The 27,590-nt window shown below is 22.6% G+C and overlaps 1 protein-coding gene across 1 annotated transcript in view; it reads left to right on the forward strand.

The window, feature by feature from the left end:
• The window catches only part of LOC113556412 (amyloid beta A4 precursor protein-binding family B member 1-interacting protein-like), a 400,319-nt gene that overhangs the window by 235,329 nt on the left and 137,400 nt on the right, over positions 1–27,590 (forward strand). The window lies entirely within an intron of this gene.

Raw genomic sequence — 27,590 nt, forward strand, 5'->3', positions numbered from 1 at the left:
AAAAAATATTCAAATAAAATTCAATTTTATCAAGTTAAAAAAAAAGTAGAGTATATTATATAGTTATGGTACACTCATCTCCCATAAGGTTAAGAATTTAATTATTTAATCTACACTATTTTCTATAATTATTCCTTAATGAAATAAATGTATGTTATTGCCGATCTCAATGTTATGCTTAAAATTTTAAAATATTTAAAACGCAGTTTCAGCTATTGAGTTTTATTAGTTCTACTAATAATAAACTAATAGTTAGTAACTAGCACAATCGCAATTTAGTCGTTATAACATTTTAATGTATATCTAGGTGTCTGATATTTAAAAAGTATAATTTTGTTTAAAAATGATTTAAATATACAACACTACATTTAAAATTAAAATTATTGTCAATATTAATTGAGTAAAATGTTAAAAATTGTGTACATTTACTTTTATTTTTTTGTTTATGATTAAATAGTTATATTAATAAGTGACGTTTATTTTTTTTATTTTTTTTATTCTTCGTTATAGCTTTGGCAGCATAGGCCATTAGCTTTGTAAATTTATACATTATAGGTATATATTTACATTTGAATCATTTGATACAATTGATTACAATAATAATGACTTATTACTATTTAATTATTAAATGTTTTTCTCAATTTGTTTGATTTTGAGGAATGATATGATGCTTTCTGGTTGGCAGTCGGGTTCATTATCTCGTATAAGTTCGTTGAAATGTTATGTGTTTTCCTTTCTTTTTTATTTGATATACGTTTATTTTATATTATTTTTCATAGCAAATTATTTTTAAAATCCATTGAAAAGTTTTATAAAATGTATAAAAAATTATTATCCCATTATTTGTTTTAGTTTTATAAAACAATTTTCTTTTTTTTTATATAGCATTTCTAAATGTGTGTTTATAAAAATTGAGTTTATTATTATTAATCGGCTTTAGATTAAAGTAAAACAACCTTTTACTACGTGGTTATTAGCTTCATATCAGTTAGTAAATATAAAAAAATATTGTATACCTAATATGTACATTAAAATGGTTTAATTTTATAATAAAAATCAGAAATCAATGTTATCACAGGTTTACAGAAAAATTATTATTAATTGTTGTACTATGCTTAATAATTTAAGTTTTTAAAATATTATACAATATTACTCATAGTAGCTTATACTGAAACCATAAAATCTAATAAATATTTTAAAAAAATGATAATTTTTTAAACATTAAAAGTTTAAATTTGGACGAAATTACTTATTTATACGAGTACTATGAATCTATTTTTATTGATGTGCGGTGTTTAAAAAAAGATAATATTAAAGTTCAAGTTACATAAGTTAATATAATATAGCATTAAATATATATTTTATATTGTATAATAATTTAAATTGTACTATATTATATTAAAATATAAAACAAAAATACAATAAAAATTAAATTATATTCGGTAACTATTTAGTCGTAACACATCAAAATTAACTGTTAAATATTATTATATAATTTATTTTTTTAATATCTATAATAATATTATTATGATGAATTTTAGAATTTATTTATCACAATATACTATGGATAATACTATTATAATATACATTTATATGTAACTATTAATGCGATGGAAATTTAACATTAAACAAGAATACATAAAACTGATTTTAAATTTGCATTTAAAAGGTCCAACAAAATCTTTGACGTAGGTACTTAATAAATATACTTTTTTCAAGTATCCATAAGTTATAAAATTTATATATTTATCTTATTTGAACTACCTATAAAAAAAAATAAAAAAAATATTTTATATATATACATGTTTTTTTTTTTTGTTATAAGCATTAATTACAGATTTATTAGTTTATATTATAATTTAAATTATATTAATTTATATTTTTACTTATTTTTTATTGTAGTGTATATTTTATTTGACAACTGATCATGGCCTGATTGATTTATTCTTATGTTATATGATCATCTAAATACTCGTATATTTAAAATATATATATTTTTATTATTATTATTTTTATATCTTAAATCATTATAATACGAACAAGTCAAACTTAATTCCAGGAACGAGTTTTTAAAATAAATTTATTGAAAAGAAAAACCAATTATGTTCATTCAACCACTCACTTTCAATCGTTTCACTTATAAGCGTTGAATATGATCTTAAACCTGTGATTTTATCATATATACAATATACTATCATTGTATAAAATACGTGTCAATTTGAAAATTTTATTAACAAAATGACACTAAAACAACTTAATCCATAAAAGTTTGATTTTATTTTATCACATAACTTTTTTTTTAGAATCATATAATATTCCAAAGTCAAATATAACAAAACATAAAATAAAATTATCAATTATATTTTTTGGCACCGGCGTACCATTCATTATTAAACTTACGAAATAATAAAATAAGTCAATAAAAAAAAAAAAACATTATATTTAAATGCTAATATCATATCAATAATTAACTATTAAAAATAAGGTAATTATTGGTCATCTGTTAAAATAATTAATTTATTGGAGAATTTGCTCTAGCGCAATTCAGTTTATTAATAATTGTGAAGTATATCTGTTTTCACTTTTAAAACAAATAAGTCGGTATATTTAAAAAAGGTATAAGTATTATAAATGTTTTTTTTTTAGTTTAAAGAAAAAATATTTTGTTAAGTATAGTTTTGCTATAGGTATATTAACTACATATCAATAATATACCTTTTTATTCGTAAAAGACTAGTTTAATTATTTTATATCTAATGCACATGGAAAATGTAAATACTTAAAAATGCTATTTTAAATTTGAATTATAAACTATATCAATTTATAATAATTTTTTTAATATAATAATAGATTGGTTGATTTACATACAGATTAAAAATTAAGTTGGCTAAAAAATTTTGCTAATGCAATTTTGATTATCACATTAATGTTATATGAAGTAATAAAAAGCGACAATAGAAATAAATATTTTTAAAATTCAAGTTATTTTTTAGGAACTGTTTTATTATTTGTTACTAAATGTGTAATATGTGTGTATAATATTATATTGTATATATAATATTATAATGCATCAGTTAGTTTACAACTTGATGTGAATTTGTATATTGTCAGGTTTCTAGAAAAGATGAATCTTACGGTTTTGATTTTTTTCATTTTGTAAAAAAAAGTTTTTAATATATTTCTCTATATTTTCGATACTTTATTTTTTTATTTTTTATAACAAGTCGTTGAATTGACAATTATATTGATACGATCTGCATAATAATGTGACTATACACATTTACTACATAACATTTTTTTAATATAATTTATATATACTGATATAATAAAAACTCTATAAATATATTATACCATATCGTTACACTTACTAAACTTATGCCTCATTCAATTTTAATACATTATTATTTTATTTTAAAACTACTTTTTATACAGAAATTACCGTTAATATAATGATAGTAAATTTAGTCTTTTTTGGCTGGTCTACACTTACATAACACAGAGACGATGTGAAATAATTAATATTATTTTTATTCTACCTGCGTATTATTATGTGTAAAATGCTGTATCTAACCGGTGTACAGTGTTCCGCGAGGATTTACCCATTGCGATATCTCCTGAAATAATAGAGATATCATAATTCTGTTTTTTAATATGATTCACAGGAACAAGAACTACAAATATTTCATGTTTTAATTTAATTTTATGTTTTGGTAAAAAAGTTAAAAAATGTATTTTTTTTATTATCTAATTAAAACAAAAACTGTTCAATTTTAAAAACAGGTTGAAATGGACAATGTGTTTTTGAATATAAGATGTACATATATTACCTAATTTATTTAAAAAAAACTTATATTAATAAAAAATTACTAAAATGTTTACTAACAAATAATTAATTATAAAATTGTTTATGATTAAATTATTATAGCAAGAACTTCAACTGTGTAAAAAAACCAACGAGAAGATGTTAAATGAAATGATAAACCACCATAAAGTTGATAAAAAGTAGACATAAACCTATATTTATTTAATTTTTCTTTAAATAAAATATGATGAGTTATTTATAACTGATAAGATTTATTATTGATGAAGAAAATAACTAAACATAAAATAAAGGTTTATTTAATAAAAAAACTGTAGAAGAATGTTGAGTTATTTTTTAATTTGCACCTATATATCTCAATCTAAGTAAGAAACTTACTTTTGTCAAATTACTAATTTTAATTCAATAACATTATGTTATAATTAGGCCTATATGTATTACATTATACATACTATAACCTAAGTTCTTCCACTAATGCTGCTAGTTGATGAATAAAAAAAAATCAACACTTAATAATATAAGTTAACAATTTGTTGACTAAATGTTCAAAACAAATAAAACTAATATTATAATATTACGTAACAGTTTGCTATTAGCAGAGAATTCATGTATAATACAGTAAACTCCTAAGTGTTTCAAACAATTTAACCATCATTATAAGAAAATATAATGCCACATATGGCATGTAGAAAATTTAAAAATATACATATATGAATAATATGTACCTAAGTATAAAGTCTATTTTTAGAAGAATTATTGATTTTGTCATGTTATTTACTTAGATCTGGCTTTATGTAAATCTGAAAAGGAATTTGAATTTTACTTTGTATAATATTCTAATATAAGATCTGTAATAATAATTGTATGCATCATTTATAATATTTATTCTACAATATAGATTTTGTTTATAATGCGATCAGTGGGCCATCAAACAATTAGCCATGGGCTGTGATGCTATGTATTCGATATGCCCTTCTTACACTAAAATATATAAAGGGTCTTCAACTTAAAATCATAGTGAAAGATCATAATGAGCTGTAACTCATAATTTTATTTTTCTAAAAAAATTCTCTTTAATTTTTTATTTCTGTTTAGTAGCATTTCTACATCTGAACATTATATTATATCAAAACCTAATTAATTGGAAACAAAAATTAGATTGACTGATAATCAAAAACTAATTTTGTTAATTATGAAAAAAAAACTTAAAAAAGTTATTATGTTATTAATTTTATAATATTAAAATATATTTTTTTAAATAATGAATAAAAATTAAGTAAAATTATTATAGTTTTTATCTTTTTTTCTCAAACTCTGATTAAATTTGAAGACCCTATTTTTAAAAGGTTCATGACAAGTGTGACATTAATTATTCCAACAATTTCAAATCATTAGCTTAATTATTTAATGGATTTTTTGTTATTAGTAATTAAGTGAACATACTATTATGCTATGAAATATTCAGAGAAATACAACACATTTACTCATTACCTAGGATTTTGTATCTAATATCTATACACATTCAAACCACAATACAAATTACAGGATACCCTTATTCTTCTGTTAAGTTAATTGTATGTGGTAATATATGTTTAGGTATTTATTAAATTTCTATATTATTAGAGATATATGAAAATTTTTAATACTCAATACATAAAATTCTTTATTTACTAAATTACTAAATTTAAAACATAATATTAGGTAGGGACCTGGCTAATATACCTAACAATATTTTTTTTTTATAAGCTATAGCCTAAAATTTAATAATTAACATTTTTTTTTATATATATATATAGAACCAAACATTTGATTTATGTTGTTTTATATTTGAGATGAACTGGACAAAATTACCTTCTGATAGTTGTATATACACATACATGTGTATACACTAAGTATGATAGGTATAACTTATGAGTGTTAGTACTATTAAAACAGCAAGGTACCAAGCAATAGTAATACGCTTATTAATTATACATCAAACTTGAAAACAATTCCAACCTCACTAAAAATAATTCAATTTTGACAACTGCTTAGCTTAGTCTATACTTCAATAATAATAATAATAATAATAATAATATAATACAATTGGATTGGATAAAAATGAATTTAAAATAAATAATACTCGCATTGTAACAAAAATATTGTTTTGCTATTAGAATAAAATCTTTAATATATTTTATTTTGAAAATTTTTCTTGTCAAGCAATTAGAAGTTTTGAGAAATTTAAAATGTTATTTGATGTTTTGTTTTTTGATTTTCTATAGATTTCAAATTACCTACCATATGTTCATAAAAATTATATCATAATAAAATATAGTTAACTGGTAATGAAATAATTATAACTCACCAACTAATGATAGATAGGTACATAATTGTTCTAACATATTTCCAAGAATATTTTCAATGAAATTGTGTTCAATTTGATAATCTCATGGACATATTACTCATAGATTTAATACAATAAAATTATTTAACACAATGTGATAGTATTAAGAGTTTTAATGTAAAACTGAAAAATTTATTTGATCCACAAAATAATATTACAACTATTAAATAACTTAATAAGTACTTTTATACGTGGAGAATAGTATTAACGTTCAAATTTTCAAAGCACACTTTGTTACATGACTAAGAATAATAATTAATTAACTTTTTGTACGTATTAAGATTTTGGGCAATTAAATATTGATAAATAATGTTAACGGTATTTTAAAAATCAATTGATGATTTAGAATTTATAATAAAACTAAATTTAAGGAAAAATTATTTAATTATTAAAACAAAATTATTGACATAATATATATTATTTTGTAATTGTAATTTTTAATCAATTGAATAACTGTTATCAGACGATAATTTGTTGATCAATAGGTAATTTATTATTTATCAAATGTTATATTATTCGAAAACGATACAAGATTATACTACAAAATAAAATTATACCAAGCCGCATTTTATGATAAATACACCTTGTCACCTTATCAAAACTTAAAGATATTTATGATATTATGGTATATGGACTATGACCGACCCATAGAATAATATTACTCTATGAACCGACCATGATATTATAGGTTTATGACTTAAGTATTAAATAATCCAAAACTATTCTCTAAACTAAAAAAATATATAAAAATTAGGATGTTATTGAAAATAAAATTTTGAAATATTAAACCTATAAAGATAAATAAACTATAAAATAGCTTTTTTCAATTTTTACTTGGCACTTACATTTAAATTTTATTTTTATTTTCCTATGTTCTTTCTAAAAAGGATAATTTGTATTCGTACAACGTAGTATCAGAAGTGTTAAGTACCATACATTTTACTACTTAAAATGAATATAATAGACATGAGTACAAAATGATGTGATTTTAGAATTTATGTAGTGATCATTTTTATCGAAATATTACATTATTTTGTAGACCAACATTAAATTAATAATATTATGTTTATGTCTTCCCAAAAAATGGGACAAGATAATAATATCAAAACATTAAATTAGGTATTTAAATTGTGGACTGTGCTGTATTTAAATTACCAACAAGCCATAAAATATTAACTATTACGTATAAATACGTTGGCGGACAAAACACATTTTTTTACTAAATTCAAAGTAAACAAAATACATTTGTTTTATTTATTTATTATAATTATTATAATATTTAACCGTATTTAATACTAGGTATAACAAAAATGTACATATTGATATTTTGTACAATAGTTATTAACTTTATTTAAAAATTTAACAATGTTGATGAAATAAAATATGATGTTTATTTCGAGCCACGCTGAAACCCGTCCGCCAGCCGTACGAGCACGCAGGCCACATGTTTGATACAATGATACCACTATGGCACTATCGTATTAAATAATTCGCAGTTTTTTTCGAAACTAGAAAAAATAATAAAAATCAGGAAATTGATGAAATTAAAATATTAAAACGTCAATATTTTCAGAAAATAAATACTCTACAAAATGGCTATCTTCAATTTTTTTTTTAAATAAATGAAAAATACATTTTTTAACTTTTTTACCAAAACATGAAATATTTGTATTTCTTGTTCCTGTAAATCATATTAAAAAACCAGAATTATGATATCTCTATTATTTCAGGAGATATCGCAATGGGTAAATCCTCGCGGGACACTCTGTATACATTTTATATGGTCAGTAAAATTACTAAAGGTTTATCAACTTAAAAAATAAGTGATTAATTTAAATTCCAAATTTCAGAATCTTCTTCACATATTTGACAACATTTTTTATATCCAAAAATAAACATAACTAAATACTATGATAGCTATTAAATAATTGAATTGAAATTATGTAATAAATTTCACATCACTATAAAACAGTCCACAAACATTTGATATTTTTAAATTATTGATAAAGAAATGGCTATTTACAAATTAAGTAAATCCTTAGGTTAACTTTATAATAATTATTAACTATAATGTATAATTATTTTTATTTACTTGCATTCATAATTTGTATTGTATTATACAGTACGAACTATTAACACGCTATTATTATTATTATTATTATTATTATTATCATTATTATTTTTATCAACATAACTATACAATATGTATCTTAATTATTACTATTTATTTATTAACTTATTTTTTTTTCAAGATTCACGTCAATTAAAAAGGAAACATCCTTAGTGTGATAGACTTTGGAGAGTAACATTAAATATTAATATTATGTAAATAATTTTCAAACTACTAAAATAAATATTTATTATTATTTATTAATAATATATTATTTTATAAATACATTATTGAACGATGCTTGTATTAATTAAATATCATAGCAGGTCATAAACTAATACAAATAAATAAATCATTCTAAATAACATTTAATAATTATATTGTCAGAGACCAGTATAATAGATTCATGTAATTACAATAATTATGTACAACGCTGGGTGTGAAAAAAAAATAATACGTCGTGTTGAACTACATCAAGACATAATTATTAATTATAAATTCATAAAATCATAACTTTTCATTATACTATTTTTATGATATTTTTTTTTCTTTTTTTTTGATCATTATTAATAAGAGAATTTTTTTTGACATTTTTTATTTTTTTATTTTCATACGAGCCACATATGAACTCGGTTACATGTTTTAACCGTATATGACGATGTCATTTACATTATGTATATTTGAAAAATCTGCGTATAGTGAAATTATGTTTTATATTTTATTATAAAATATCCGTTTCATATTTTACCATAATTATTAATTAATTTATATTAATATCATGCACAGTCTAAAATTGTATTATTATTTAATCAAAATTAAGTATACTATATTTATGTACTTAAATAATTTTTTCTACGCACAGATTTTACCTAAAATATTAGAATTTTTGCGTAATGAGATATAAGTATAATGATACTTCACTATTGTGAATATCATCTTTTAATTTATATATATATATCGTACAGGACGATTCAATAAATATTCCTACTCTACTATATTTCATATAATTGAAGTTATTTAAAATTGTTTTTTAAATTTTTTATAATTATCTCAAGACTATGGACATTTTTATGCAGTTAAGGGAGGATCTTTTTGTGATACAAACTTCTATTTTTAATTAACTACCATTATTTTATACTTTGAATTATTTATTAAATCATTTTTTAAATAATTTTTATGTAAGAATTCAAAATTCAAATAATTATTTACTAAATATATATATAATATATGCTTATAAACATCATATAAAATATAAGATATAATATGTTTATATTTGCAAAAAAGTTAGGTAAGAGATTCAATAAAATAGGAAGATTAGGTATTGCTTGCTTCATTAAAAAACTATATTAGGTTTAGGTGGTTAAGCTATATTGATCTATTAATATAGGCTATTATTATTAATACATATAGTTTAAAAATTCAAATACCAACTAAATTCATTTTAATTTTGAGTTAAATGTCTACATCAAAATTAAAAAAAAAAAAATCTTATGAATAATTCAAAGTAAAAATCTCAAGTGTTTATAAAATAAGGTCATTAAAACTTCTAGTACTCAGATTTTGAATATCTTAAATTACGTTTAATTTGACATTTTATGAACACTTATAAAGACGTGTACCTTACATATCTTCTTTCATATTATTTCAGAATCCCAACTCGTCTAATTTTTTTACCAGCAATTTATATTATGTTACAAATTTGTCAACAAATTTTAATCTCGTTTTATCATTAACTTCGTGTATTGTTACCAAGTACCTGATAAAATAAAAAGAAAAAAACATAACATCTAAATTTTATTTTAACTTGATATAACCAGTTATCTTGACAAATTTAACATCAAAAAACCTTTTTAACATAATTATTCAATAAAACTATTCAGCATGGCAATACGAATGAATTGATTTTAGTGAATGCTTAATGTTTGAAAGGGAGGATTATATAAAGCTTGTGAAAGTTTTTGTTATAATTGTATATCAGGATTATTTAAACAGGTAATAGCTGTGTATATTTATGAGATTTAAATTAATATGAATATATATTTTATAGAAAGTAAAACGTGATAATTGTATTATATTTTAAGTTAGTGTTGTTCAATGAAAAATATTATTTTATTTTAACATTTTTAAATGATTATAAATATTATGATTGTCAAACATAGAAAAAATGATTAATTAAATTGTAAGTAAATTAAAAAAAAATACAATAAAGTTGTTTTTTATGTACCACATAAATGTTTTATATCGTATTACAGTTGATTTTTTTTTTATTAAATTTTATTTGAAATATTCAATCTATACATTAATTTAATTTAAGGGTATTACGCGAGTAGAAAATTAATTTAAAGACATAAAAGACCGTTTAAAATGAATCACTTAGCAGTAAGTGAAATCTTCAATAATTGTGAATGCATTTTATTCCAAAGAATAAATTATAATTTATAGATTTTAGCTGAATGCATTTTTTTTTTATTTTTAATTTACATTAAGGTACCTATATTAGTTAATCCAATTTAATTAGTAAGCAAAAATAAAAGTATATTACTATAATTGATTGTTTGATGTTCTGGATAAAATAATTATTGAATAAATAAGTTTATCATTTATGTATAACTAAATACACAGTATCTTTAATATAAAATTAATCTATAGGTTTTATACTTTTTTAATAGTCAAAAACTACAAAACATTATGTAAAAAACAGTTTTTTTTATAAATAATAATTCATAAGTTTTGGAGATCATTTTAGAGTCTGGTAAATTATTAATAGATAAATAAATTCCCCAATCGTTCAATATTTCAACTATCTTTAATTTGTTATATTTTCATTCAAAAGTTTTTTTTAATAATTTTAATTTCTTGAAAAACATCTAACTTCTAATACGGCAGAGAGCGAATGACTAGGTTGAACAAATTATTATTTAACGGAACCCCTTTGAACTCTATAGATTTTAGTAGTCATCCAAATTATTATAACATTAAATAATAATATATTCCATGAACTTTCGTTGATCTCCTAAAAGCCTAATATTGTGTTACAAACAGTAATTTAATTAATAAATAACAATACAATATCCACGTGATTTCACTATAAAAATAAACTGAGCGTATTATACTTTATGTGTATATACCTAAGTTTTTGCCACGCAATGTATCTAATAAGCAAATTTGAAAATAGTGACGAAAAACATATCAAAGTTTAATAATAATAATAATAATTTACTAGTTTTAATTTAATAAAAACATATTATTCAGCCTCTTTACATGGCAACACAGTTAAGTTCACACAGATGGATTTTTTCCCACAATGTCTGAGTAAGATCCCTTCCGTTCAAATATACAATGATCAGTGAAACAGTTTGCTATCCATCGAAAAACACTTGTGTATTGTGTATATCGTGTGAGATCAAAGCGTATCTAAAAATCAACTATTGTTACAGCATGGTGTACCTAAACCTATGTGCCACATTAAAAAACGCAAATTGTATATGTATCAGTGTATGATTATGTAGAAAATATATTTAGAAGATACGATAATATAAAAATATCTAGTGTGTAGTGCACAATCTACTATAATAATAGTACAAACGATATCGTGAAATTTATTCATTTTACTTATATTTTAGTACACACCCATAATCCTATGAAATTCACATTGCATTTTCCATGATACGATTGAAGTACATTATCGCAGTATCGTTGCCATTGTCTAGCATTATTGAAGGGAATCTACATAATATTATTTTACAACGAGTCTAAATTAAATTTCTAAATTTTTCTGGAACAATCGTACTCAGCATTCGCCTACGTCCGCGAATGTGCTGCAATATACGTTTTTCAACGGCTACACTATATTTGTATAATGATATAGACATATCATATTACAAATCGATGTATGATATATTCTAACATGTAATACGGTCATGCAGTGTGAGATGGGTTGGGGTTGAGCAAAGGTTTCACACCCCGTGTACTTAAATATCGTACAGATTCTGATATATATTTTTATGAACTATGGCACTATGCTTCAAAGTAATAACATACCAAGAAAACGGATTTGCCATCGAATATATATTTAAATATCTTATTGACAACATTCACGACAATCTTGATTTTTATTAAAATACTTGTAGTATTAAACAGAACGTATTAAATGGCATATAAATATACAGTAATATTACGTGAAACTACAGAAAAAAATAATCCATGACTTCGGTGTACCCAAATTGCCTATCTATAATGCCGTGCTATATTTTAATAAAAATATAATATTTTTCTTCTAAGTACGTGAGTACTACGTCGTTACCAATGTTATATTCAAACTAACCAAGATATCAGTATCTAATCATATTAAAATGTCAATATTTTCAATTGAAGCTCTAATAATATTCAAATTGACCAGATAATATTGGTAAGAAATACAAAATCATCTTACCAATGGCTTATATGAATCCATGTTCAGGATGTTGTAGGATAATAGGTTCTAAATAAAAATATTTTTAAATGTTTCAAATTATATGTTATGGTTATATTTTATGCGATGAGCGATGGATATATTGATTTTAAAATTACATGTTTTTTGTTTTATATAAATATGTGTACACGATAACGATAAGTAATAAATTTATATAATTATTCATTTTCAAAAATGAGGATGATTTCTGGTATAAAAATATGTCCAGTTGGTCCATTGGTGGTTAATAGAAAAATATTAACAGTACTTTTTTTTATAATCCAGAAAAATTAAAAATTAAATTTTTATTTGAAGTTAGAATTTTGATCAAAATTGTCAAAATTGAAAGAATTATTGCAAATTATTATGTAGTTAAAAATTTATAAAACTTTTCTTAAAATTGAATATATACAATATTCTTTATAAGTTATTTATATTTGAACCATTAAATGTAAAAAAATATTTTTAAAGACAATTATTTTTTATGGACAATTCAAGTTAACATTTAGACATAATTATTTATTTAAGCGATGTTAATTATTTTGTTATAATTTTAAAATATTATTTACGAACTTACATTTATATTACCAAAAAAATTCAATAAAAAAACGCTGTAAATCAAATTCTAATTGAAAATAATTATCGTTATTTCTTACAGCTTGCTACTAACTAAGAAATAATCAATTATTCTTTTTTTGTATTTTCTGGGTTCGATCTAGTGTAAAAAAAAACAAAAAAAAATGTATAAAAAAAATACTACCGTATGATATAATTGATTTAATTATGCTTCGGAAAACATATATTTTACATTGAAAAATTTTATTTTAATATTATTATCTTTATAACAATTAAAAGATAATTACAAGTTTTTCTCAAAATAATGTGGTGGAAATTTGTGGCATCTCTCATCAAAGCAGTTGAGTAAAATGTGATATAATATCTGTCGCGTATTTGCGTGTTACGCAGTTTCAGTGTCAGGTTCGAAATTATTTTCCTCGTCTGGCCACGGTTAGCTATATCAAAATTGAGTGGTGGTGGTTCGCTTTGTCATAAACACAACGATATGATATTAAATAACATAATCCGCGGCTCTGTAATGTAAAATATAATACTATAAGATATAATTTATTATGCATCATCCGAGTAAATAGTTAATAGTTTATTATTATGAATTATGACACGCAGCTTGGACGTCACACCGTACTAACACGTTCTAAACTATTGCCGTGCGTTAATACGTCCGCAATCAAATTACAGTAGCTGTTTATATTATGATGATTTACTGTCTACAGTACTGATTGAATTTGCTTGTTGATCTTTGCCCAAAAAAATAGAACTTTTAATATAGTATACCAGCTTTACAATATTGGGTAAATACAGAGTATTTAGTAACGCAATAGAAGTAACGAGTTACTGTAACAATAGTTTATTTGTAACATGTAATTTAATCAGAATTAATGTTAGAATATTATATCCAAGTAATTCTAATTAAATAAAAATTATTTTTGATATGTGATTTCTAAACGTTACAGTTTTTACTTGTTTTGAGTATTGCAAATTAAATAATAATAATATCAAAAATAATAGAAAAAAAATATATATAATTATTTTATAAATATCTACAACGCGGATATTTGATTTACAATATACATCATATGTATATATTTATCTTATTTTTTTTCATATTTCTTTATATGCAATCTAGAAATATTTTTCTATGTATTTATTACAAGAAAATAATACGGAAGCAAAAATATTACAAGTGAATCGCTACCCAATTATGGCAACAATCTAATAATGAAAGTATTTTAAATTTTTTTTTTTTTTAATTTATAAGATCTTTTTATATTCTCTGCGTTTAAGTCTCTTAGATGGTAAGGTGTCAGTATAAAACATAGATGGTTAATGGGTTGATGCGATGTATATTGTGAATGAAATCTTTAGTAGAGTTAAGGAGTTTTTCAGTTATAAATTTAATGACAGGTCTGTATAGACCAACTTGTTGGAGCCATATTTGAGTAGGTATATATATTGGTTGTTTAAGAGTAAATAGACTTATAACTTAGTGATTAAACAGCTTGAATGTTTTTGAGATTATAAAGGTCTTGTGGTTTTTCAGATTTATATTTCATAGGTCCAGATTTTAATGTTTTGTGAAGTAGAATTATTAGTTTTTTGTTGAGTTTGGTGATTTACCTAGAAGAGGAATAGGTATTTATTATTATATAGTTATTTAATTTTGACTCATCACAATTTATTTTCCAGTGGATTGAACAAAATGTCTATACATGATTTTTAAATTATAATTTTACACATTGATGGTTTTTGAAATATTGAAAGGTTAACAATAAAATAATATCATTAAACAGAATTTAATTATACATTATAAATCATCAATATATTTACACATTTTTTTCTTTTCAACTTTGATTATGATTATCATAATATATTAGTTTAAATAATGTTATTTGAAATATAATATGCACGAGATTCAGTTTAATATGTTATTATTAAGGTAAAATTAATAATATAAAACAAGTTTATCGTCTAAGATAATAATAATTTTTATACAAGCTATTATTAAACAAGCTAATTTCCTAAGTAAGAAGTATTGTTTTTTTGATAATGTCATTGTCTAATAATATTTTTTTTACTATAAAATATACGCCTAATTAAAAATTAAACATTTAGATTTCTTTAATATTTTAATAAATTGAATATATTTTAATTTTTGGCACAGTTTTTTCTTTGCTTAATTTTTTTATATTAGATTGTACCTATTTTGAATTAAGTAATTATATGAGTTCGAAAAAAAAAAAACTTCATTTTTTGATAACTTTAACGTTTTATAACAATCACAATATTATTATCTCGTGCATATATAAAAATCAAACATGTAAGAAAATCTCCATAAGATTATACTGAAAATGTGTACACATGTGTCATATAAAAAGCATGCGAGGTTGACAACCCTCGTGTAAGTATTAAATTTGAATTAAATGATAAATAATTTATACAAAAAAATGATACTACAATATAATTAATGAAATATAATTATGTCAGTAGTTCTTTAAAAGCGCTTTATTGTGCATTTGTACGATCCCACCTTAAATACGGTGTAGTGATCTGGGACCCCCAGAATTTACGTGACTCTTGCCAAATCAAGCCTGTTTAGCGTAAATTCTTGAAATATGCTTCTGTACAGCGTATGTACTGCCTTCCACACGATTATACACCAGTTCTAGTAAAATTAAATTTGGAGACATTGAGTGCTAGAGGAAAAAAGGCAAATTTGGTTTTCTTATCAAAACTCATGAGTGGGGAAGTTAACACTCCAAATATGTTAGGGAGGTTTAATTTTAATGTTCCCGGTGCTAATTTGCGCAACTTTTCTCCTTTCCGGGTCCCGTTTTGTGCGACAAATTATTTATATAATGAACTCATTTTGCGTATGATGACATTAGCTAATGGATCCAATTACATCTAAGCAACTTATTGTTCTAATTATTTTGTATTATATTATTATTTTTTAAATATTATGTATGTAATAGTGTATTATTATTATTAATTATTAATGTCATATATATGTCAAGGACCTGTCCCGTTTACTATTATAATAAATAAATAAATAATATCTATTTTACGTTATATCAGGATCTATATCAAATTATATTTTTAAATGTAATTATATTCATATAATTAAATGATAATCTTATTAGTAATGTAGTAGGTTGAGCTAACTGATACCAAAAACAAATCGAAAAATAATTTTAAATATAATATAATAACACTGCTATTGACTAATTAAGTCTTTGTACGGTAGATTATATTTGTGTTTTAAATACTTTCAAATATTTCCAAAATATCTTCATATATAATAGTTATAAACGTAATAGTGGTAGAGATTTTCAATTAATATTTTATATTCTAAGCGAAGGTATTTTTATATTTTTCTGTCTCTTATTAATTTTCGGAGAACTAAAGTTGTTTGAGTCATTAAATTCAATATCTTTTCTAATGGAAATATGAATCTAGTTGGTACTTTAGGTAGGATGAGATCAAAAGCAAATAATTTCTAGTAATTTTGTTAATCAATTAGAAAAATTATATAAAATAGCGAGCGAATATCTTGTACTTTTTCATTAAGTAGGTGACAGCTATAATGGACGTGTCAAATTTAAATTCAATAGTAAATTATTTGTATAAAAAATTATTCTGATGGAGTGAAATACGGTTTTTGTCCTACATAAATATTATATTTTATACATTTTTAACTACAGAGTAGATTTGATGATTTTTGACGTTTTTTTCTAGAAAAGAATAAATAAAATTATATATTATTCATACCACCTAACCTAAGGTTTGAACATTGTATTTATACATGATTCCATGTAAGATATTCTTACAAAAATTAGAAAAAAAAGTCATACTTGGTAAATTACTCTATAAATTATAATTTATATTATATTTTCATTATGTATACACGTATTATATCTATTACTATACGTTAATTCAATGAATATTGCAGCAGCTGACTGTATGATCAAATAAGTGGAAACAAGACCAAAATAAATTTCAACGGCGGTAATATTATACAGTGTGTAAATTGAGATTATTGTTAATTTAATACGTTTAAAAAGATGTCTGTGTGTTACGTGTTTGATAAACGAACAATGAGAAAATTAATAACTCGTGCTAAGCTTTTCATGTTTTACAAGAAATAACAATAAATTAACAAAAATATATAATGCTATACAAACGTAAGATCATTTCTCGTCTTAAAAAACTTTAATATTTACAAACAATAAGAATGTTATAATGATACCTACCGTGCTACAAAAATATATTTTTTGAAGTATTTTGTGGAAGAAAGAGGTACAAAGTGCATGTATTTTAATATTAGATAATTATTATAATATACGCAAAATAACGAATACATTTAAAAAAATGCCAATTCATATATAGAATACAGATAAAATTAGCGGAGTTATTATAATCACTTAAGATTTAATTTTAACATGGAAGGTATTATATTATCATGTCTCACATTTGTGAACATAAACAAACACTGTAATATTGCAGTTATTTGTAATTAAACGATCGAGATCAAATTAATACGTCTGAACTCTGAACTCACGTAAAGTTCTGTGGCTTGTACTTCTTATACTTTTAAACGTACCTATATAGTACACGCTTTTCTACTTATACTTTGACGCTTTTGAAAACTATTAGCTGACAACCAGAGCATCAGAAAGAAGCTTATACTAAATACACCAAGTATAACGTTTTAACATTGACATGTTGTTATAAGTCGAATAAATGTACTAAACTGAAGTATAAACAATAAATTGAATAAGAAAAAAGAAAAAAAATACACATAAAACCAGCATACTACAATATTTAACATACTTTATCTGATTATTCTAATTTTACGAAGACTCCTTTATAGAACTTTTCTCATTTTTCTTGTACCTAATTAAAATAATTGAATAACATTAAAATTTCATTATGCATTTCATGATTGTTTGACATAGTTCATTAACCGTTCAATATCAAATTTACGATGACAATAATAGTATTTTGTCAAAATCGATTTTGGTATATACAAACACATTATTTACATTTTCTCAAAAACAAATACATTTATACTTTTATGTTAACATTTTTTTTTGCAAAAATTAAATCATGAAAATTGAAAAACTAATTTTGCTCTAATTGATTTTACGTGTAACTTTTTATAAAATAAACTACTGTAATAGATATAATTGTGGATCAAATTTGAATTCAATTCAATATGATAAATCAAAGCATAGGAAAAACAATTATGAGTGTAAATGATGTGCCATTCACTATTATTTTTAAGTTTATTTTAAAATGTACTTATATTATTATAAAAACATTTTATTTTTCTATAAGTGGTTCATATATCGAACAAATGTTTGATAAAATCAATACTTACAATATAATAATTATTATTATTATAATATTGTTATTAACTTTTAAATATTGAGTCTGCGCGATGTGCAATCAGAAATAAAAAGTTCCAATTGGTCAAGAGTCAAAAAATTATTTATGGTTTTTCAAATAAAATTGTTTACAATTAAAATTACACATAATAATCTATTTTTATATTTAATCACCAAACATAAGTTGTTTAATTTTTATATTTCTGTGAAAACCATTCATATATGTATAGCATATTTCACTACATCGCTTCTTCTTTGATTTGCTAAGGTAAACAAATAAAATTACGGGGTGATAAATTACATCCCGCACTTCTTAAGTTAAAACTTAATTGATTGTTATACTTATTTGCATAGACTTTAAATAAACTAATGTTTTAAAAATATGAATACATTCTTAGTTTATTTTCATTTTTAAATTTTGAACGTAAAACTCCGATTTCAAATTTTATTAATTTATAATTGTTATATTCGTGTAGTTTTAATACTATAATATTTTTTTGGATTACAAATATAATTTTGAGTTGAACGTTCAAAATTTTTATTTAGTGAGTGAATTGTCGAGTAAGCACAATGTGTGTTATACATGATAATACAATTATTGATAGAATGTTGATTATATTAAAAACTCGATAAAAAATAAATAAAAAAATACCTGGTACATATCAAAGTATGCACTCGAATCAATAACATTAAACATACATACATATGTAGCATTCGTTCAAAATTATTTGTTATAAACATTTTTAGTAGTAAAAAGTAAATAATTTAGTTATTAGTTTCTAATAACTACTAGTTTTTAATAATATTATTAAATTTAAAATCTGTGTAATTTTTGAAAGTATTATGTAGGATATTATGATACTATTTTAAAATACTTTAAAATTTTAAAAAATGACCAAAAATGGTTATTTTGCTATGGCTCTACAATATCTAGATCATATCAAATGGATTTTTAATAATATTTTCTGTAATATATACAATTTAAAGAAAAATCAAATAGCTGGTATGTAAAAGTCATAAGCATCTTATCGCCAATAATAATTAACAATATTATGTACTAATTCAAACGACTGTTGGTTAGTTTAGGTACGTGCTATTATTGGTATCACGTCCTTTATTGTAACGGAACGCGGAAGTTTGTTATTGGTCCTTGTTGCTAATTTTAAAATAATATAACGAAAATCTATAATCATAGTTACTATTTAGGTATTTCTGGTATTTACATATTTTTCGCTACATCCGTGTTGGAAATTGGTGTCCGTTTTAAGTTTTTTTATTTCTTCAACATTATTATATTGAAACAGTATGTGATTAGTTCAATTCGAGTAGTTGTAAAAATCAAAATTTTGTGAGAACAAATATCATCTTTTCTGCTTGCCAATCGAAACACTAGACAATATTTGTTATGTCTTAATCAAAACCTACAAAAAAAAAAAAAAATTATAATAATTCTAATAATTAAAATTGTATTTATTCTACAATCCATATTATGGACGTATCCTAAGTCTATTAATTATATTGTGGATTCCTTAATAATAAACTGATTTTAGTTTAAAAAATATTCATCGTTCAGAAAACAAATTCATAAAATCTTATAAAAGTAAATAAAATAATAATTATTTTTTAATATCTATTACGCGTAATACTACTCTCTAAATATTTTAAATAACTTCTATTAAAATATATCATAACACGCTTAAAAGTTAAAATATCGTAAAACCCAAAATAATATTACGGAAACGAACAACGATATAACAACACAACATTTATTTGGACAATTCGCTATATATTACTCTTGTAAGATGAACACAGTCCTAACCTAACCTTTATAGCATCCCCTTTATATGGTTTGTTGACAATTTTAAATACTTTTCCGTGTGAAGTTCTATAATACGAATTCAGTAGCATGACTACCTGATAACTATTAGTTGAATTAAAAACATCTACGGATGGTTACATGTATCCTCGCTTCATTTCATTTGCACTCATTGTAAACTTAATTGGATTGTGTATATAATATTTTGATGATGTTATACATAACCAAATAAATACCTATTATACATAAATTAGCAAAAGAATATCAATAATAACCAAGTGCGACTAAATTAAAATATAAAACAGTTGAGTTGAGTTTTATTATACTACTTTATAAAGTACTTTTGGTGAATTATAATTTTTACGTATTCGAAACTCTTTTAGATAAATAATTATTTTAAATAATATTGTGACATAAGATATATTTAAGTTACTATAAATTGTCTAAACGTTGGACTTAAACCTGAAGAATATATCTTTTCATGGATAAATCGCAGACCAGTGTTTCAAAGATGGATATAAAGATTTATTTTGACACTAGGCTGAATACATTAAAATCAAAACGGCTACATTACATTAAATAATGTCGATAGATTTGCGAACAGGAAGATTTATGATTGTCGATTGGATGTTTTGTGGACTAAAAGAAAGGCCGATTAATAATTTTATTTTTGTGTGGCTCTGCATGCTTTTGATCATTCCCCCAAAATTAAAGGTAGTTATAGTTGTTTCTCTTCTTTTGGGTTACTTTTTTTTTTGTCTTAAACTTTTATGCTATTTATTATGTTTTATTATATTATACGTATTACTTATTTTATTGCTGAATTGATATTCCCAAAATTGTAAAAATTATAATAATTTTCCTTAATTTCAGAAATTATTAAGTGATAAACGGTAATAACGATATTGCGCTGTTTATTGTCTGAGCGATCTGTGTACAAAATAAACTAGGTCATACGTCATAGCTTCATGCAACACCGCAGCAGTAATTTTGAAATAATAATTGAAATAGTATTATAGTTACAAAAGCGATAATGTGTCTGAAATACTTTTTACTTTTTCACTGGGAGGCTTTACTGATTTACGTAAGTGACGTTCCTAACGAAGCTTTAGTTTCACATATATATAGATTAATAGATTTATGTGAACTATATAGTACATATCCTCCTTTGGGTTTCTATAGTTAATAGAAGTTTAAAAGTAAGATAAATTGTATTACACGAGATAACAAAATATAATACAGTGCCAAGTTCACCAGTATGTATAAGATTTGATAAATTATTTATCAAAAAGGTCACTATTTTATTAAATCTACAAAATAATAATGTTGCGTGTTATAACGATTTTTCTCAATAAATAATAACTTACGAAAATTAAATAATAATTATAATTCTATTTGATAAGTTTACGTTATAACTTTAATTATGTAACTCTCGCTACTCAAATAATTTATATATACAGGGTGTCCCGCGAGGATTTACCCATTGCGATATCTCCTGAAATAATGGAGATATCATAATTCTGGTTTTTTAATAAGATTCACTGAGACAAGAGCTACAAATATTTCATGCTTTAATTTCTTTGTATGTTTTGGTAAAAAAGTTAAAAAATATATTTTTTTATTTAATTATTAAAAAAAAATTGATGATAGCCATTTTGTAGAGTATTTTTTTTCTGAAAACATTGACGTTTTAACATTTTAATTTCATAAATTTCCTGATTTTTAATATTTTTTCTAGTTTCGAAAAAACTGAAAAATTATTATTATATTTACGTCTTGCCGAAAAATAGTACAAGAAAATAATATCGAAACATTAAATTAGGTATTTAAATTGTAGACTATGCTATACTTAAATTACCAACAAGCCATAAAATATTAACTATTACGTATAAATATGTTGGCGAACAAAACACATTTTTTTACTAAATTCAAAGTAAACAAAATACATTTGTTTAATTTATTTATTATAATTATTATTATATTTAACCGTATTTAATACTAGGTATAACAAAAATGTACATATTGATATTTTGTACAATAGTTATTAACTTTATTTAAAAATTTAACAATGTTGATGAAATAAAATATGATGTTTATTTCGAGCCACGCTGAAACCCGTCCGCCAGCCGTACGAGCACGCAGGCCACATGTTTGATACAATGATACCACTATGGCACTATCGTATTAAATAATTCGCAGTTTTTTTCGAAACTAGAAAAAATAATAAAAATCAGGAAATTGATGAAATTAAAATATTAAAACGTCAATATTTTCAGAAAAAAAAATACTCTACAAAATGGCTATCTTCAATTTTTTTTTTAAATAAATGAAAAATACATTTTTTAACTTTTTTACCAAAACATGAAATATTTGTATTTCTTGTTCCTGTAAATCATATTAAAAAACCAGAATTATGATATCTCTATTATTTCAGGAGATATCGCAATGGGTAAATCCTCGTGGGACACCCTGTATGTATAGATACAATTTTTTTTTAATATTGATTTATAAATGACTATAACTAACTAAATATTTAAAAAAATTAAAAATAGAATACTTTTTTATATCCTGTATTTAATATAGTATACTAATTTTCCGAGTACTTGACATGAAGAGTTTGATGCATTTTTAAACAACTGTAAATAAATACGTATTATTTATTGATTGAATATAATTACTTTTCTATATAAATGCATTTTCATCTGTTTAGTACATTTTCATATACATTGAAAAAGTGCACAAGTAGATGATCGAGCTGTTATACAGTAGGTGTCAAATGTATGTATCGCCATTGCGATTTGGTCACTGAAGTGGATATTGTGTTAAATTTAAATTCAATGCTAAATCATTGTAAATAAATAACAATTCCTAGTGGAAATATCTACCAGTTACTATAAAGCAAAGCTTACTTTTTATTTATATTGCTATTATAGTAATATACATAACACTACTTTATGTTATAATATTTATATCAAAATAATTTTAAAATACAATATAGTAAAATTAATGTTAAATCAAAATGTCAAATCCTCATGAATATGTATTTTAATTTTAATGAAATAATTAAAATTTTTATTTTTAGTTGGAATATTAAATATTGTTAAATTTTTATACATAAAGAAGCACATCTATAATTTTGTTTTTAGGTTTTAGTAAGAATTACTTAATAACTACACTACTACAGTAGTAGGTAGTTGTTAGTAATTCAGGGTTGTAACTAACCCTATATTTTATATTTAAAGCCTAAACTTTAAAAATTGATTATTTTGTACTTTTTTAACTACAAAATAATTTGTTGAAATTTGTTCTTTTAAGCTTGAAAAGAAAATCGTAATTATTCATACAATCTCTACAAAAACATGAAAATATACAAAATATGCATTTATTTTCAATCGATTCACTGGGTTTTATCAAATTTAGTCTTCTTTACTCCTGTTAAATAATATATTTTAAATATTATTGTGTGTATTTATAAATTAATATATTGTTGTACTATCAACAAAAGGACTTTGTTGGTTCATTTATAATTCAAAAATACATTGTGAAAAATAAAATATAAGAACTATATAAAATCATTATATTAAAATAAACCAAGAAAACCAATGCTTATAGTGATTTACAATCAGATTGAAGTAAAATAATTTTATATGCCTACGAATTATCATCATTCTAACATAATATTATATAATATAAACGTCCATTTAGAAATACAACCTATTAGAATGAGTATAATATATTCATTATCATCACAAATATTATTTGTTTACATAAATCATACTAAACAAATACTTTTAACTGTAAAGATTTGAGTATATTTTTTCTAACTTTTATTTGGTCAATCTTCATAAAATAGTATAGGCTTTCTACTTTTTCATTTAAAAATGACTACATGCATATAATATGCATTTAATTCTAAATATTTAATAAGATCCATTCTATAGATTTAAACAAATTCTATACTAATATATTATTTTTATTAGTCAATAATAAATAAATAAAATTAATAGTTATTTTAAGAAGTTTTAAGATTAAAACTGCAATCATTTTTTTAAACAATTATTTATACCGACTGAAAACCTTTTTGTAATTTTATAAACATTTTTCTATGTATTATTTATTTTTATTATTTTTCAATTATAAACTATTCAAATAATTGTATTGAACAATTTAAGAACAACATAATATGTACTAGTTTTAATATCTAAAATCTAAATATGTTGTACAAAATATATTAAATATAATGTTTTTAAGTTAAACTTGAATGTAAAAATCTTAATACAATGAAATGTTTCATTCCACACGATACAACTGTTGTTGAATGTCAGTGAGCTTACAAGTATAAAACGCCACAATAGCATTAATTAGTTAACAAAATTCACATTGTTCCCGTGCATTGTGATTTATTATTTAGATTCATATTTTATATTTCAAAAGGATAATTATACTCTATGGATTTTTATGATTCACAGAATACCGCTGTACCGTCATCAACAAGTTTCATATAATATTTTGATTATTCGATGTGACCATCATGGTTGATATTATGTTGAATAGAATAAGATAAAATCGACATAAAGTCCGTAGGTAGCAGGTTTAAGGTCTCATATTGATTGTAGGCTTCTACTAAAAGTAGTGCGCTTATTATAAATGGATTAATCATATCTTAAGTGGTTATTACATCCATGGTTCCGAAAACATGTCACTAATTATTTTGTTTGTTTTTGAGAGTTTCATAATTTATTCTTCGCACGTTTCAGGCGTACACATACCGTCGTGCTTACAACTAAATTACGTCATAAACGAATACACCTATATTAGTTTTATTGTCTGAACATCATGCAGATAACAGTATTCGGTTAATGCATTTTATCATTTAATTGTTGCACACTAAAAATCACTAGTATAGTAATCAATTTCGTTTGTACACATAAAGTAAGTATTGGATACTATTGTGTAAAGCATATCATTATATTCAAATTACATACAGAAGTGCACAAAAGTTTAAACGCAATTAATATATTCTACATTTTAATGCTAATTCTCTATAGTCTACATTTAAAAATTAAATGCATCTGTGCCTAGGTATTTATAACTAAAGTTTGTCTTATTTTTTCGACTAGACCTATAGTTAAATATACATGACATGTGTAAAAAATTGTATTATTGTATTATATAAAATATTTATATTTGTATTTATACAACACATATTTTTAACAATAAGTAGTAGAGCAGAAGAATTTTACACTAATTATAGATAGTATAAAATATTTATTAATTTTTTCCCGACTAAATTCATAGAACATTTTCAGAAATAACTACTTTATGTAAATTTATTTTTCTCGTATTAATATAGGTATATATTACATTATTTGATTATTATGTATAATATTAACGGTAAAATATCGATAAAACCTCAACAACAACAAAAATAATTAAAACGAAGTTGTTTGGATTCTCAATATTAGTTTTATAATGCATTCATTCCGGAAATAATAAATTGCTCATTTATATTTTTGTATTTTTAGAAAGATAAAAAATTAATATTAATTTTACGTTTTGGTGACTCCGTAAAACTACTTTATGAATTTTGTAAAACAATTTTGGTTTTAAGAACATAGTACCTAATTATGTCAAAATAATTTTTTATACAATCAAATTTTTTGAATAATTTTGTTCTTCGACGGCATACATCAGCTAAATATTATTAATTCCTTAGATAACTTTTTTTTTTCATAAATGTATAGATTATCTACATATTTTGTTTTTATAACGATTTAATTAAATTCCAAAAGATGAAAAAAATGTTTATAATATGTGGACATTTAATTTCACCCATTAAAGAATACATAGTATATAATACATAGCATCATAATAATATGTCAATGAACTTCTATGGAATTCACTGATATCAACCATGTGCAAACATATTTACTCAACTGAAAAAGATGTCTCAAGAAAAACTTCAAAGTAAATCGATTGGAAATTTGTCTATGACTACTTTTTCATATTATTTTTTTCTTCCTAAACGTCGAGCAAAGGGTAACCAATATTTTATTCCTATTTGTCTGTAAACCAAAAAATAAATAAATAAATGTTACAAAAATAATTTATCGTTGAATCCCAGTGAGACGAAAAGTTTCGATAAAATCTGGCTGAGTTGATGAGATTCTAAAATATAGCCCTAAATCCAACTGTGTGATCACTTTGAACCGTCGATAACTCATACTATTTTCTTTAATACAACATATCCCCAAAAAATCAACAATAACATATGAATATACTTTTGCAAATCTGTTCCAAGCAGAAAAAATACGTTTTAGATAAAAATAATATTTTATATAATATATAATATTTTACCTGATGTCAACTCAAAATCTTGAAACGTTTTAATTAAACATTTTTTTTTTGCTTAACTACTTTGTATTATAGCAGTAGGTTTTGTAATATTGTTTAGTATAATTACATGAAACATAATTATTTCACGATAAAATAGTACATTAATACTGTTTTTAGTTAAAAAATATTCTATATTTACCTACAAATTACTATTCTTATTTCTTCTTTATTCCTTAATGAATGTGTTAAATTTTAAATCAATGTTTAATCTCGTAGCATACGAAATCAATTCTAAACCAATGCAGTATGTCAGCCTATATTATTAAATATATTTTTTTATAATATGTTCATTTTATATTCCTATTAATGTATTTTTCAATTAATAATAGAGTTGGCTAGAATAAATTTTGAAACAAAGTTTGTTTTGTTTGTTTTAATATTTCATAAAATTGTATTTTCATTAGCTTTAAAGTTAATATCGAAATACTAATTACAATATAATATTAATATTTTAATAATAAATAAAATGATTCTTAGTTTCGTCCGAATTTAAACTTAAAATGAATTGATAACAAGATAGGTAATAATGTGTTAAATGTTTTTTTAGATTTTTAAGTTTCAATAAAAACTATTTGAGGAACTTTTATTATATATAACAATTTTAAAGTTGTATACATTTTAAATTTATAACAATAAATTAAAGTGA

The sequence above is a fragment of the Rhopalosiphum maidis genome, chromosome 3, assembly GCF_003676215.2.
Source record: "Rhopalosiphum maidis isolate BTI-1 chromosome 3, ASM367621v3, whole genome shotgun sequence".
Classification (NCBI taxonomy): domain Eukaryota; kingdom Metazoa; phylum Arthropoda; class Insecta; order Hemiptera; family Aphididae; genus Rhopalosiphum; species Rhopalosiphum maidis.